We start from the raw sequence: 11,732 nt of genomic DNA on the forward strand, positions 1-11,732 counted from the left end.
GCTTGCTTTAATGATTCAAATTGGAGGATTTTAAGTAAAAGAAAGTCAGATTGTAACTTTTTTGCAGCATGTACATACTGTTTCTGTAGGATAACATAGCCTCAGGTAGTTTAGGTTTATTGGGTTACTCCCGTTACAGTGCTCCCATTCTTCTTTGTTGATTTGTAGCTTCTTTCTTAGTGTTCTCTTGACTTGTAAATAATGTTTTTCTCTTCTCCTTGAGTCCTCTGCATAGTTTATTCAGACCAATGTCCTTTTTGTATGGACACAGAAAGACTTAGCAAATGCTATGCTCTTGTAACCTGGGAGTCATTTGACTCTACATGATATTTTCCTCCTGGGCATCTGTTCTCTGGACCTAAGCCTCAGCTGCCCTTACTTCCTAGCAACCCCAAAAGCAGGGTCCCGACGAGGGACGGGACGGACCCAGGGCAAGCGGTGAGTTGTGTGCTACCCCGGCATCGAGATGGGCCTGGCCAAAGTGCCTAATGCTTAACTATAAGTTAAGAGCTTGATCATGAACAAATGTTGTCATGATCCAAACAGTGATAACTAGATTTGGACCCTGCTAGGGTTAGGAATGATTAATCTGGCCTGAGTGCTGTAGTTGAGTCTGGCAAGATGTTGCCAGGAGAACTGCCTTGCATGCCTCAATGTATCTCTTGCTATGCCCATACAAAAATAACTAGTATTAAAATGTTATTAAGTGTTTGGACTAAGGAAAGGAAAAAAACCTTAAGAGTCAGGAAGGGCTTTGGAACGCCCTGCCCTCAGGAAGGGCTTTCTTATGTTGATTTTGCTACCTGGATGGGATAGCCTAAAGGGCAAGGTGGGAGAGACAAGAGGAGAGACAAGAGAAGCGAGAGATGCGGCAGTAGATCCAGAGAGAGGAGGGAGCGAGAAGTGCGGGAGATGGGAAAGATGGAAGATTGAATAAACGGTAACTAATCAGCAACCAGCTTGGTCCTTCTTCCTTCCATCGCCTGCCCTTGACCGACAGCACACACAGCGGTTCCAGAGCACCGAATGCGGGTGGTGAGACAGAGCCTCCCGGAGAGCCCGCGAGTGCACACGCCCCTCGGTGTGCCTTAGTTTTTTACAGTTTCTCCATACTTAGCCAAGGAATTCTAAATGAGCAGACTTGGAAACAAGGAGATCAAGATCTCCAGCAGTATTTTAATAGTTGTGGTCCTGATAAAACTCCAGTAGATACTTTTGCTCTCTGGAAATTAATTATGGAAGGGATCTGCTTCCAGGAAGAAAAAAGGGAGAAAATAGAAACTAAGGAGGAGCAGAACAGGGGACAGTCCCTTCGGCTCCTCCCACTACCACAGCTCCTATAGTAACTGTTTTAGAAGAAGAAAGTACTAACGATCTTATAGAAGATCCATTACAAAAATGAACTGTTATTCTTATTTAGAAGACTCAAGAGGGAAATACTCGCCTCTTCCTCCATATTCTGAGAGGCAATCTGTGGGGGAGGAAGCGATTGCAAAGGCTACAGCAGCAGGAGAGGATGTCAGGGAATTTACTCTATCTCCTGTCAGACTGAATGTGCAAGGAAACCGTGTGCATAATAGTCTTACCCTCAAGGAAATTAAATGGGTGTGGTTTGGGTCACACCCTCCCTGGATTTTCCCCCACGGTCACTGTCGAGTGAGCAGACCCAGTAGTTTGGCTTTCTGATACACCTGTCTGAATTGAGCAGTGGCCACTTAATAAAGAAAATCTCGCTGCTGCAGAATAGTTCAAGGACAATTATATTTGGGAGATATCGTGCCTTCTAATTCTCCCTGGAACTCACCAGTTTTCATAATAAAAAAGAAATCTGGTAAGTGGAGGAGGCGATGAGATCTTAGAGCAGCTGATGACATATGCAGACTATGGGAGCTCTGCAGCCGGCCTGCCAAGTCCTGTTGCTATTCCTGGTCTGTAGTACACAGTTGTTTTGGATTTAAAAGATTGGTTTTTACTACACCTTTGCAAGAAAAAGACTGTTGTTGCTTTGCCTTTAGTGTTCCTACCATTAATTTACAAAATCTTATGAACCTTATCATTGGGTTGTTTTACCCCAAGGAATGAAAACCCACTTTGTGTCAAAAGTTTGTAGCTAAAGCTATTCAGCCCGTAAGAAAATTATTTGAGCAGGTCATTATAATACGTTATATGAATGATATTCTTATGGCTGCCAAAACTGAAGATTTAGGGGCTAGAGCGATAGTACAGCGGGTACGGCGTTTGCCTTGCACGTGGCCGACCCGGGTTCACATCCCATATGGTCCCCTGAGCATCGCCAGGGAATTCCTGAGTGCAGAACCAGGAATGACTCCTGTACATTCGTCAGGTGTGACCCAAAAAGCAAAGAAAAAAAACCCTGAATATTTAATAAAAGAAGCATATGTGGCATTACAAGATAATATTAAGAAATGGGGACTTGTCAGCGGGTAGGGCTGACAAGCCTTTCACGCAGCCAACCCAGGTTCGATTCCCAGCATCCCATATGGTCCTCGGAGCACCGCCAGGAGAAATTCCTGAGTGCTGAGCCAGGAATAACCCCTGAGCATCACCTGTTGTGAACCAAAAAGAAAAAAAAAAAAGAAATGGGGACTTGTACTAGCACCAGATAAAATCCAATGAAAAGCCCCCTATGAATATTTGAAATATAGATTATTACAAGACCGAATTGTACCACAAAAAGTGCAAATTCAGAGAGATTGTTTGAAAATTTTAATTAGTAAAAATTACTTGGAGATATTAATTGGATTTGACCTGCTTTAAAATGAGCTACTAGGAAATGAAAACCTCTTTTGATATGTTAAAAGGAGACTCTGATCCTTTATCCCCCAGGGAGTTAACTCCTGAAGCTTCCTTGGCAGTCGAAATGTAGAGGCTACTCTTCAACCTGCTCAGCAAAAATAATTGAATTGGGAACTGGAGCGATAGCACAGCAAGTAGGGCATTTGCTTTGCACACGACCGACCTGAGTTCGATTCCCAGCATCCCATATGGTTCCCTGAGCACCGCTAGGAGTCATTCCTGAGTGCAGAGCCAGGAGTAGCCCCTGAGCATCTCTGGGTGTGACCCCAAAAGCAAAAATATATGTATATACTTGAATTATAATAATCATCATCCTGGTGATAAGTTATTACAATTTGCCTTAAAGACATCTTTTATCTTTTCCCATGTTGTTAAAAAGACTTCTATAGCAGATGCCTTAACTGTATTTACTGATTTCATCTCTAAAGGATTTGCTAGCATAGTTGTGAAAGATCCACTTAAGTTGTATTCTATTTCTACTGCATCTACTCAGAAGAGTGAATTGTATGCTATTTGGAAAACTTTTCAATTATGAAAAGATCCTTTGAATATTTTTATGGATAGCTACCATATAGCAAAAAGTTTTCCAGCAGTAGAAACAGCCATTTTGTCTCAAATGCGTACCTCTCCCGTTGTTACTTTGTTTATTAATATTCAGCAATGCTTGCAATCCCGGACCTGTGGGGTCTACATAGAACATATCAGAGACGTGTAGGGTCTATATAGGACATATCAGGACCCATTCGGGGTTGGTGGGTCCTTTATCTGAAGGCAATGAGCAAGCAGACCTTGCTCTTAGATTTCATGTTGTTCTTACACCTGAACAGTCACATAAATTACATCGTCAAATGCAAAAGCCTTTCAATATCAATTTGGACTTACTAGAGAGGCAGCATGATTAATTGTTAAAAATTGCCCTGCCTGGGGGCTGGAGTGATAGCACAGCGGGTAGGGCATTTGCCTTGCACGTGGCCGACCCGGGTTCGATTCCCCGCATACCACAGGGTCCCCTGAGCACAGCCAGGGCTAATTCCTGAGTGCAGAGCCAGGAGTAACCCCTGATCATTGCCGGGTGTGACTTAAAAATTTAAAAAGATTAAGACACTTAAAAATCTCATCATACAGAAAAGCTCGTGATGTCAGAATAAAATAAAAAAAAAAATGCCCTGCCTGTGCATCTCATTCCAGAATAGTTTCTGATGGGGTTAATCCAAGAGAACTCCTTCCTAATGAATTATGTCAAATGGATGTTACTCATGTGTAAAAAATATAAACGTGCACATGGAAGGGTGCGATGATGTGTGTTCGAGTGCTCTCGGGACGGCTTTCTCTCTCTTTTTCTCTCTCTCTTTCTCTTTCTCTCTCTCTCTCTCTCTCTCTCTCTCTCTTTCTCTCTATCTCTCCGCTCGAGTTTGGTGCTCTCCAGCCGCTATGTATGGACCGGATAGGGATGGCTTCTCCTTTGAGCTCTGCTTCTGTGTGTGCCGCTGTGCTCTCTTCTGTCTGTCTCTCTATCTCTGACTTTGTCTCTGTAGACTCTCCTCTAATCTCTTCCGTTCTCTCTCCCAATCTCTGTCTCCGGACCTCTTCTGCTTCTCTCTCTGGAGCCTTTCTGCTTCCGTCTCTAGAGTCCTTCTTGCTCTCACTTCTGACTCTGACTCTTACTTCTGACTCTCACCTTTACTTCTGACTCAGACCCTTTCTGCTCTTACAGTCTTCGTTTATATAGCAATCACATAGGGTGGTGACACAAAGGTGGGTTGAACATTAACAAATCAACAAAGAGGGGTAAAACCACTCCTCCCGGAGATTAACTCAAGGACAAGATCTCATCTAAAGAGATTACTCCAGATTACTAGGTGATCTGCTTAAGGGCAGAATACCATCCAGGGTGTCCAGGGTGTGTTGCTTTCTTCTTTCCTCACCCAGTAATCCACTTAAATAGTTGGAGTAAATCTATTTCTAATATCTCTAGCAATGCCATCCTGTATGAGCACAGTAAGAGATATATCAAACTTAAAGTTTGGTTCTTCCTGAGGACATGTTACTATATATTCCAGACCACAGTCCTCAGGTCAGGTTAGTCTTCCTAACCCCAGCAAGGTCCTAGTCTCGTCGTTACTTTTAGATCATGACAGCATTTGTCTATGACCATGATCTCATCTTATAGTTGAGTATTGTGGCACTTTGGCCTGGCCCATTTTGATGCCAGGGTAGCTCACAGCTTGCCCTGAGTCCATTCAGTTCCTCATATACACCCTGCTTTTGGGGTGCTAGGAACTAAGGGAAACTGAGTCAAGAAAGCAGATGCCCAGGAGTAAATATTATTGGAGTCAATCAACTCCCAAGCTACTAAGCTTAATATTAAATGTCTTCCTGTGTCCATACAAAAGGACATTGCTTTAAGGTAAACTAAGTTCCCTGCAGCAAGGCTGAAAGGACATACCCAATGTTATCCTACACTGTACTTCTCATTGGCTTCTGGAAGTTGGAAGCTGCCGGGGTTTTTAGGTGATGGGTGGAAAGATAACACTTGCCTCTGTCTGAGACACTCCAGTGAAGTTGGCCTGGCTTAAGGTCTAGAGACATCTCTGAAGAGAGCTTCCTGATCCAGAGATTCTTTCGTGTGTCCCTGGATCGTGGCCCTTGTTTCCATCTTCTCCAGAGGAATAAACTATTGGCATATGCCCTGCAGGGTATGCCCGCTTGACCGTAGGGCGCCTCACGAACAGCCCTAACTGCAGCTTTTAATCTCTTTCGAGATTTATGGGGCTCTGAAATACAGCAATAAATGAGCTTGTATAACTGAGACGAAGGTTGTTTGTGGGTGTGGCTCCCACATAACAAACTTTTGGCTGTTTAGTTTTGGTAAACTTGGCCCTAAGTTGTTGGGGTTCAACCACAAGTACAGTGTCAATTTTGGGGTATCAGAAAGCCAGAAGGGTCCATCTGGCTGCTGATACTCTCACCCCGCAGGTACAGGTTGACCTGCTGGTGGCACCATACCTCTGCTTGTTTATTTTTCTTAAGCTATGTTTAATTGAGGTGTAATTTTATTTTTAAAAAATATTTTTAAATTGAGATACTCAAGAATCACTTTTGGTGTCTCATGAATGCTGGGGATCAAACCCAGGTCGACTGTGTTCAAAGCAAATGCCATACCTTCAATACTATACTATTACTCTAGTCCCTGCTGTTTTTTTTTTTAATAGTCTGGAAAAGTACTTTCAGATTTCCACATGTTATAACTGGCATTTTTATGATTATCTGGAAGCTGGAGAGATAGGATAGTGAGTTAGGTATTTGCCTTGCATGTGGCTAACCCTTGTTCAATCTTTGGCACTGTCTATGGTTCCCTGAGGCCTGCAAGGAATGATCCCTGAGCCCAGAGCCCAGAGCAACCCGAGTACCACCAGATATGACCCAAAAACAAAACTCAATTTTCTGAAGGCTGAAGTGAAAGTAGAGGGTAAGTAGAAAGTAAGGTACGTAAGGTAGTAGAAAGTAGAAAGTAAGGTACATGCTTTTCATGCATCACCTCCCAGTTGGATTCCCACCACCACAGAGTTCGAGCAACACCTCATCCATATTTCTCAGGAACTTTTTGAATAGCCGCACAATGACTTTGGCTGCCTCTTCTACATATTTAAATTAACTCCTTTACTCTGCACTTAATTCTCTGTGTTTCGATTCATAGGATCTTGCCTAGCCATCTAACCTAATGCCTCTGCCAATTGAAAAATAATAGTTGATGTTGACTGCAAGACAAACTACATTGTGACAGTGAATGTCCTACTAGTGGCACACACTGTGGTGAGTCTGAATTGCTTGCTGATAGCTTTTTGATTTGTTTCCTTTTTATTTTAATAACTGATGATCCATTTTAAACTGATTAAGTAGTTGCGTTGGTTTTATTCAGAGTTAAACTCCCTGTATTTCTAAGAACGATTTCCCTTGGTAAAAGTCAGAATCTCAGTCACGTTATTACCTTAGCAGTCTATGCATGACCTAAAGACTTAAGAGGAATGGAAGAAAGGGATGGAACGGGGGAGGGAGCTAACATTAATGGTCACAAATGAGTGCCACACTCTGGGCAAGGTGCTGATCCTCCAGATGAGAGCTCAGCCACAGAATGCAGTTTGTAAACAAATTTTATACATAACAAATCTCAAGTGCCCTTTTCTTCACAGGACAGGTGTAGCTACTTTATTGCATGTGTTTTTGTAATTTTATAGGCAAGACAAGTCATACTGGCTTATGAAAGTTTTGCTTAGAACCTGAGAATTTCTGGTTTTCTAGGCAGAGGTTGCCACTTAACCCTTCTAATGATTCATGGGCTCCTTGGATTCTTAGACCATCCCCACCTCTGGGCCTTTTATGAATTTTAACCCTTTCATCTACGAAGCACTCAGGTGCCCTTTACTATCTTTCCACATAGTAAGTTTACTGACCTTAGCTTGAATACTTCCAAAATGTGCTTTTAGGGGCCCAGGAAAATAGACCAATGGGTTGCACCACATGCTTTTCATGTGGGAGGTATGCGTTCAACCCCCCGCAAAACAGTTTCCCAAGCACTGCTGGGAGTATCCTTTGGGTAGTAGTGAGTATGGTGCATGCATGCAACACACATACACATAAAACACACAAAAAAGTGTTTTCACGCCGGGATATTATGAATCTGATTTGCTATCAGCAATTGGGCACATCAGATCACTTAGCTTCTTACACAAATATAGTGTTATTTTTAAAAACATCTATTAACAAGTCTATCACTCCCTTATCAGAGGTGAGCATAACAGTCATTTATGAATCACCTTTCATAAGATGAACATCAAACTTGGGGATTTGTTGGGGGTGGCTGGGAGAAGAGTCGGACTAGAGAGAATGTATAGACTGTGGGGTCTCAGCATTTCAGCGGTGGTCCAGATGAAGTTCACTTTGTACATGAAGACCAATAGCATTGGTACTATTATAACCACATTACTCCAACTGCAATAGTTTTATTTAGAGAATAACCAAACCAAATAATCTAAATTCAGAATAAAATACTAATAACTTTTTTGTTTTAGGTGAGGAAAAGAAAAACTAAAAGTGTTAAATGTGCCTAATGCCTAGATCGCGTGTTCTCAGTCTGGGACTCTCTGCAAGTCCATGCTTCTTCCTCACTTCCCTTAACCTCCCCCCCCCTCTAAACTTCACCACTACCAAAAGAACTCTTAATTCTTCAGTAAAGGTTGGTCACAGAGATAGTCTAGCAGCTAGGGCACTTGCCTTCCATATGGCAGACCTGGGTTGGATCCCTAGCATCCCAGATGGTCCCCAATTCCTGCCAGGAGTGATCTCTGAGCATAGAGACAGAAGTAACCCCTGAACATTTCTGGGTTTGTCCCCACTGCCCCCCAAAATAAACCCAACTACACAATGTTACACTTGACATTCAAGAAGTCAGAAACTTTATACAGTTCCCTAAGTAGCACTGTAGCACTGTCCTCCTGTTGTTCATCGATTTGCTCGAGTGGGCACCAGTAATGTTTCTGGAAGAGCTGGAAATAGTAGAAAGTAAATGAAGTCAAAATAGACATCTACAGAGTTCTTCCAAACATTTAAAGAGGACCTTTTGCCAGTCCTTCTCAAGCTTTTCCAGGAAATTGAAGAAACAGAAACCCTCCCAAACAGTTTCTATGAGGCTCATATCTCCCTAATACCAAAAGCAAACAAAGACACCACAAAAAAAGAAAACTACAGGCCAATATCCCTGATGAACACAGATGCGAAGATCCTCAACAAAATATTAGCAAATAGAATTCAACAACTCATCAAAAAGATCATACATCACGACCAAGTGGGATTCATCCCGGGGATGCAAGGATGGTTTAACATCCGGAAATCAATCAACATAATCCATCATATCAACAAAAGAAAAGATAAAAATCATATAATCATATCAATAGATGCAGAGAAAGCATTTGACAAGATCCAGCATCCATTTATGATGAAAACACTCGCCAAAATGGGCATAGAAGGGACCTTCCTCAATATAGTCAAAGCTATTTATCACAAGCTATGGCAAGCATTGTCCTCAATGGGGAAAAACTAAGAGCCTTCCCTCTGAGAACAGGGACAAGACAAGGATGCCCACTCTCTCCACTTCTGTTCAATATAGTACTGGAAGTACTTGCAATAGTGATTAGGCAAGAAAAAGATATTAAGGGCATTCAGGTAGGAAAGGAAGAAATCAAGCTCTCACTATTCGCAGATGATATGATACTATACCTAGAGAACCCTGAAACCTCTACCAAGAAACTCCTAGAAACAATAGAGTCGTAGAGTAAAGTTCAGGCTATAGAATCAATACCCAAAAGTCCATGGCTTTCCTATATGCAAATAATGAGAGAGAAGAAAGTGACCTGAGAAAAGCAATCACATTCACAATTGCGCCTCAAAAAATCAAATACCTCGGAATCAGCTTAACAAAGGAGGTAAAGGACTTGTATAATGAAAACTATAAAACACTACTTCAGGAAATAAAAGAAGACACAAGGAAATGGAAAGACATCCCCTGCTCATGGATTGGAAGAATTAATATTGTTAAAATGGCAATTCTCCCCAAAGTATTGTACAAATTCAATGCGATCCCTATAGGGATACCCTTGACATTCTTCAAAAAAATGGAGCAAGCGCTCCTGAAATTCATATGGAACAATAAGCCCCCACGAATAGCTAAAGCAATCCTTGGGAAAAAGAAAATGGAAGGAATCAACCTCCCAACTTCCAACTCTACTACAAAGCGGTAGTCATTAAAACAGCATGGTATTGGAACAAAGGCAGAGCTGCAGACCAATGGAATAGGGTTGAATACTCTGACATACACCCCCAAATATATGATCATCTAATCTTTGATAAGGGAGCAAGAAATGTGAAGTGGAGCAAGGAAAGCATGTTTAACAAATTGTGCTGGCAAAACTGGATAGCTATATGCAAAAAAAATGGGCTTAGAGTTCCATCTATCACCATGTACAAAAATCAGATCAAAATGGATTAAAGACCTCAACATCAGACCAGAATCCCTAAGGTACATTGAAGATAAGGTCGGCAAAACCCTCCACGACATTGAAGCCAAAGGTATCTTCAAAGCTGACACGCCACTGGCCAAGCAAGTGAAAACAAAGATAAATAAATGGGACTATCTCAAACTAAGAAGATTCTGCAACTCAAAAGAAACAATGACCAAAATATAAAGACAATCTACAGAATGGGAAAGGATATTTATGCAGTACCCATCCGATAAAGGGTTGATAACAAGAGTATACAATGCACTGGTTGAACTCCACAAGAAGAAAACTGCCAACCTGATCAAAAAATGGGGTGATGAAATGAACAGAAACTTTTCCAAAGAAGAAATCCAAATGGCTGAGAGGCACATGAGAAAATGTTCCACATCACTAATTATCAGAGAGATGCAGATCAAAACAACAATGAGATATCATCTCACACCACAGAGACTGGCCCACATCCCAAAAAACAAAAGCAACCAGTGTTGGCGTGGATGTGGGGAGAAAGGGACTCTCCTTCACTGCTGGTGGGAATGCCGACTGGTTCAGCCCTTTTGGAAAACAATATGGACGATTCTCAAAAAGTTAGAAATTGAGCTCCCATTTGACCCAGCAATACCACTCCTGGGAATATATCCCAGAGAGGCAAAAAGGTATAGTAGAGATGACATCTGCATTTCCATGTTCATTGCCGCTCTGTCTACAATAGCCACAAAAACCAGAGTGCCCGAAAACAGATGATTGGCTAAAGAAACTCTGGTATATTTATACAATGGAATACTACGTAGCTGTCAGAAAACATGAAGTCATGAAATTTGCATATAAGTGGATCAACATGGAAAGTATCATGCTGAGTGAAATGAATCAGAAAGAAAGAGACAGACATAGAAAGATCGCACTCATATGTGGAATATAAAGTAGCTGAGAGGTACAAGCTTACAATGTTGCGATTCCTGGCAGACATTTCTCTGAACTTAGTTACTAAAATACTAAAATACATAAATCCAAAACTATGCTGCTGCTAGTGCGGCCTCCTGACTTCATATCGCTTCATTCTCAGCAATGGAAAACAAATTACCAAATGCTTTCTTTTCAGCAGATCGACTTTAGGGGAGAGAAACTCCAAATCAATAATAGTAATTTTTTTTGTTTAAATATTGAATGTAATCAAAGTAAAGTGAAAGTAAAGTGAAATTTACCAGTTACACATGCGGGGTGGGGGGCTGAGGAGGTGGGGGGAAGGGGGGAGGTATATCGTGATTCTTGGTGGTGGAATATGTGCACTGGTGAAGGGATGGGTGTTTGAGCATTGTATAACTGAGACTTTAACCTGAACGCTTTGTAACTTTCCACATGGTGAATTAATAAAAGAATTAAAAAAAAATAAAAATAAAAAATAATAAAAAAGCAAAAAAAAAACAAACAAAATAGACATCTACAAAGAGTTGTTTTCCCCAATTCTGGGAGCTCCAATATTATTTCAGGAGCCAGAGAGATAGTACAGTGGATAGGGGACTTGCCTTGCACACAGATGACTCGGGTTCCATTGCCAGCATCCCATATGGTTTCCCAAGCACCACCAGGAGTGAGTTCCTAAGCACAGAACCAGGAGCAAGCCCTGAATATCACCAAGTGTGGCCCCCAAACAAAACAAAACAGAATTATTTTTCTATATTTTCTCAACATTGCATATTAACATATATTCTGGCAAATCCATTAACCTATACTTAGACATCTGCCCAGATTCAACAATATGAGACTAAGGACTGATAAGCAAAAGAATTAGTGGGTAGGTGGAGGAAGCGTGTATTCAGATGAGGACCTGATTTCTGGAGGAATTTCTTCGTCTTCTTTGATGGTAAC

General features: G+C 41.6%; 1 protein-coding gene across 1 annotated transcript in view; it reads left to right on the plus strand.

The window, feature by feature from the left end:
• Positions 1-11,732, plus strand: part of LOC129406538 (leucine-rich repeat-containing protein 37A3-like) — a 97,123-nt gene that overhangs the window by 6,624 nt on the left and 78,767 nt on the right. The gene's annotated exons all lie outside the window — the stretch shown is intronic.

This window comes from Sorex araneus, chromosome 7 (genome assembly GCF_027595985.1).
Source record: "Sorex araneus isolate mSorAra2 chromosome 7, mSorAra2.pri, whole genome shotgun sequence".
NCBI lineage: Eukaryota > Metazoa > Chordata > Mammalia > Eulipotyphla > Soricidae > Sorex > Sorex araneus.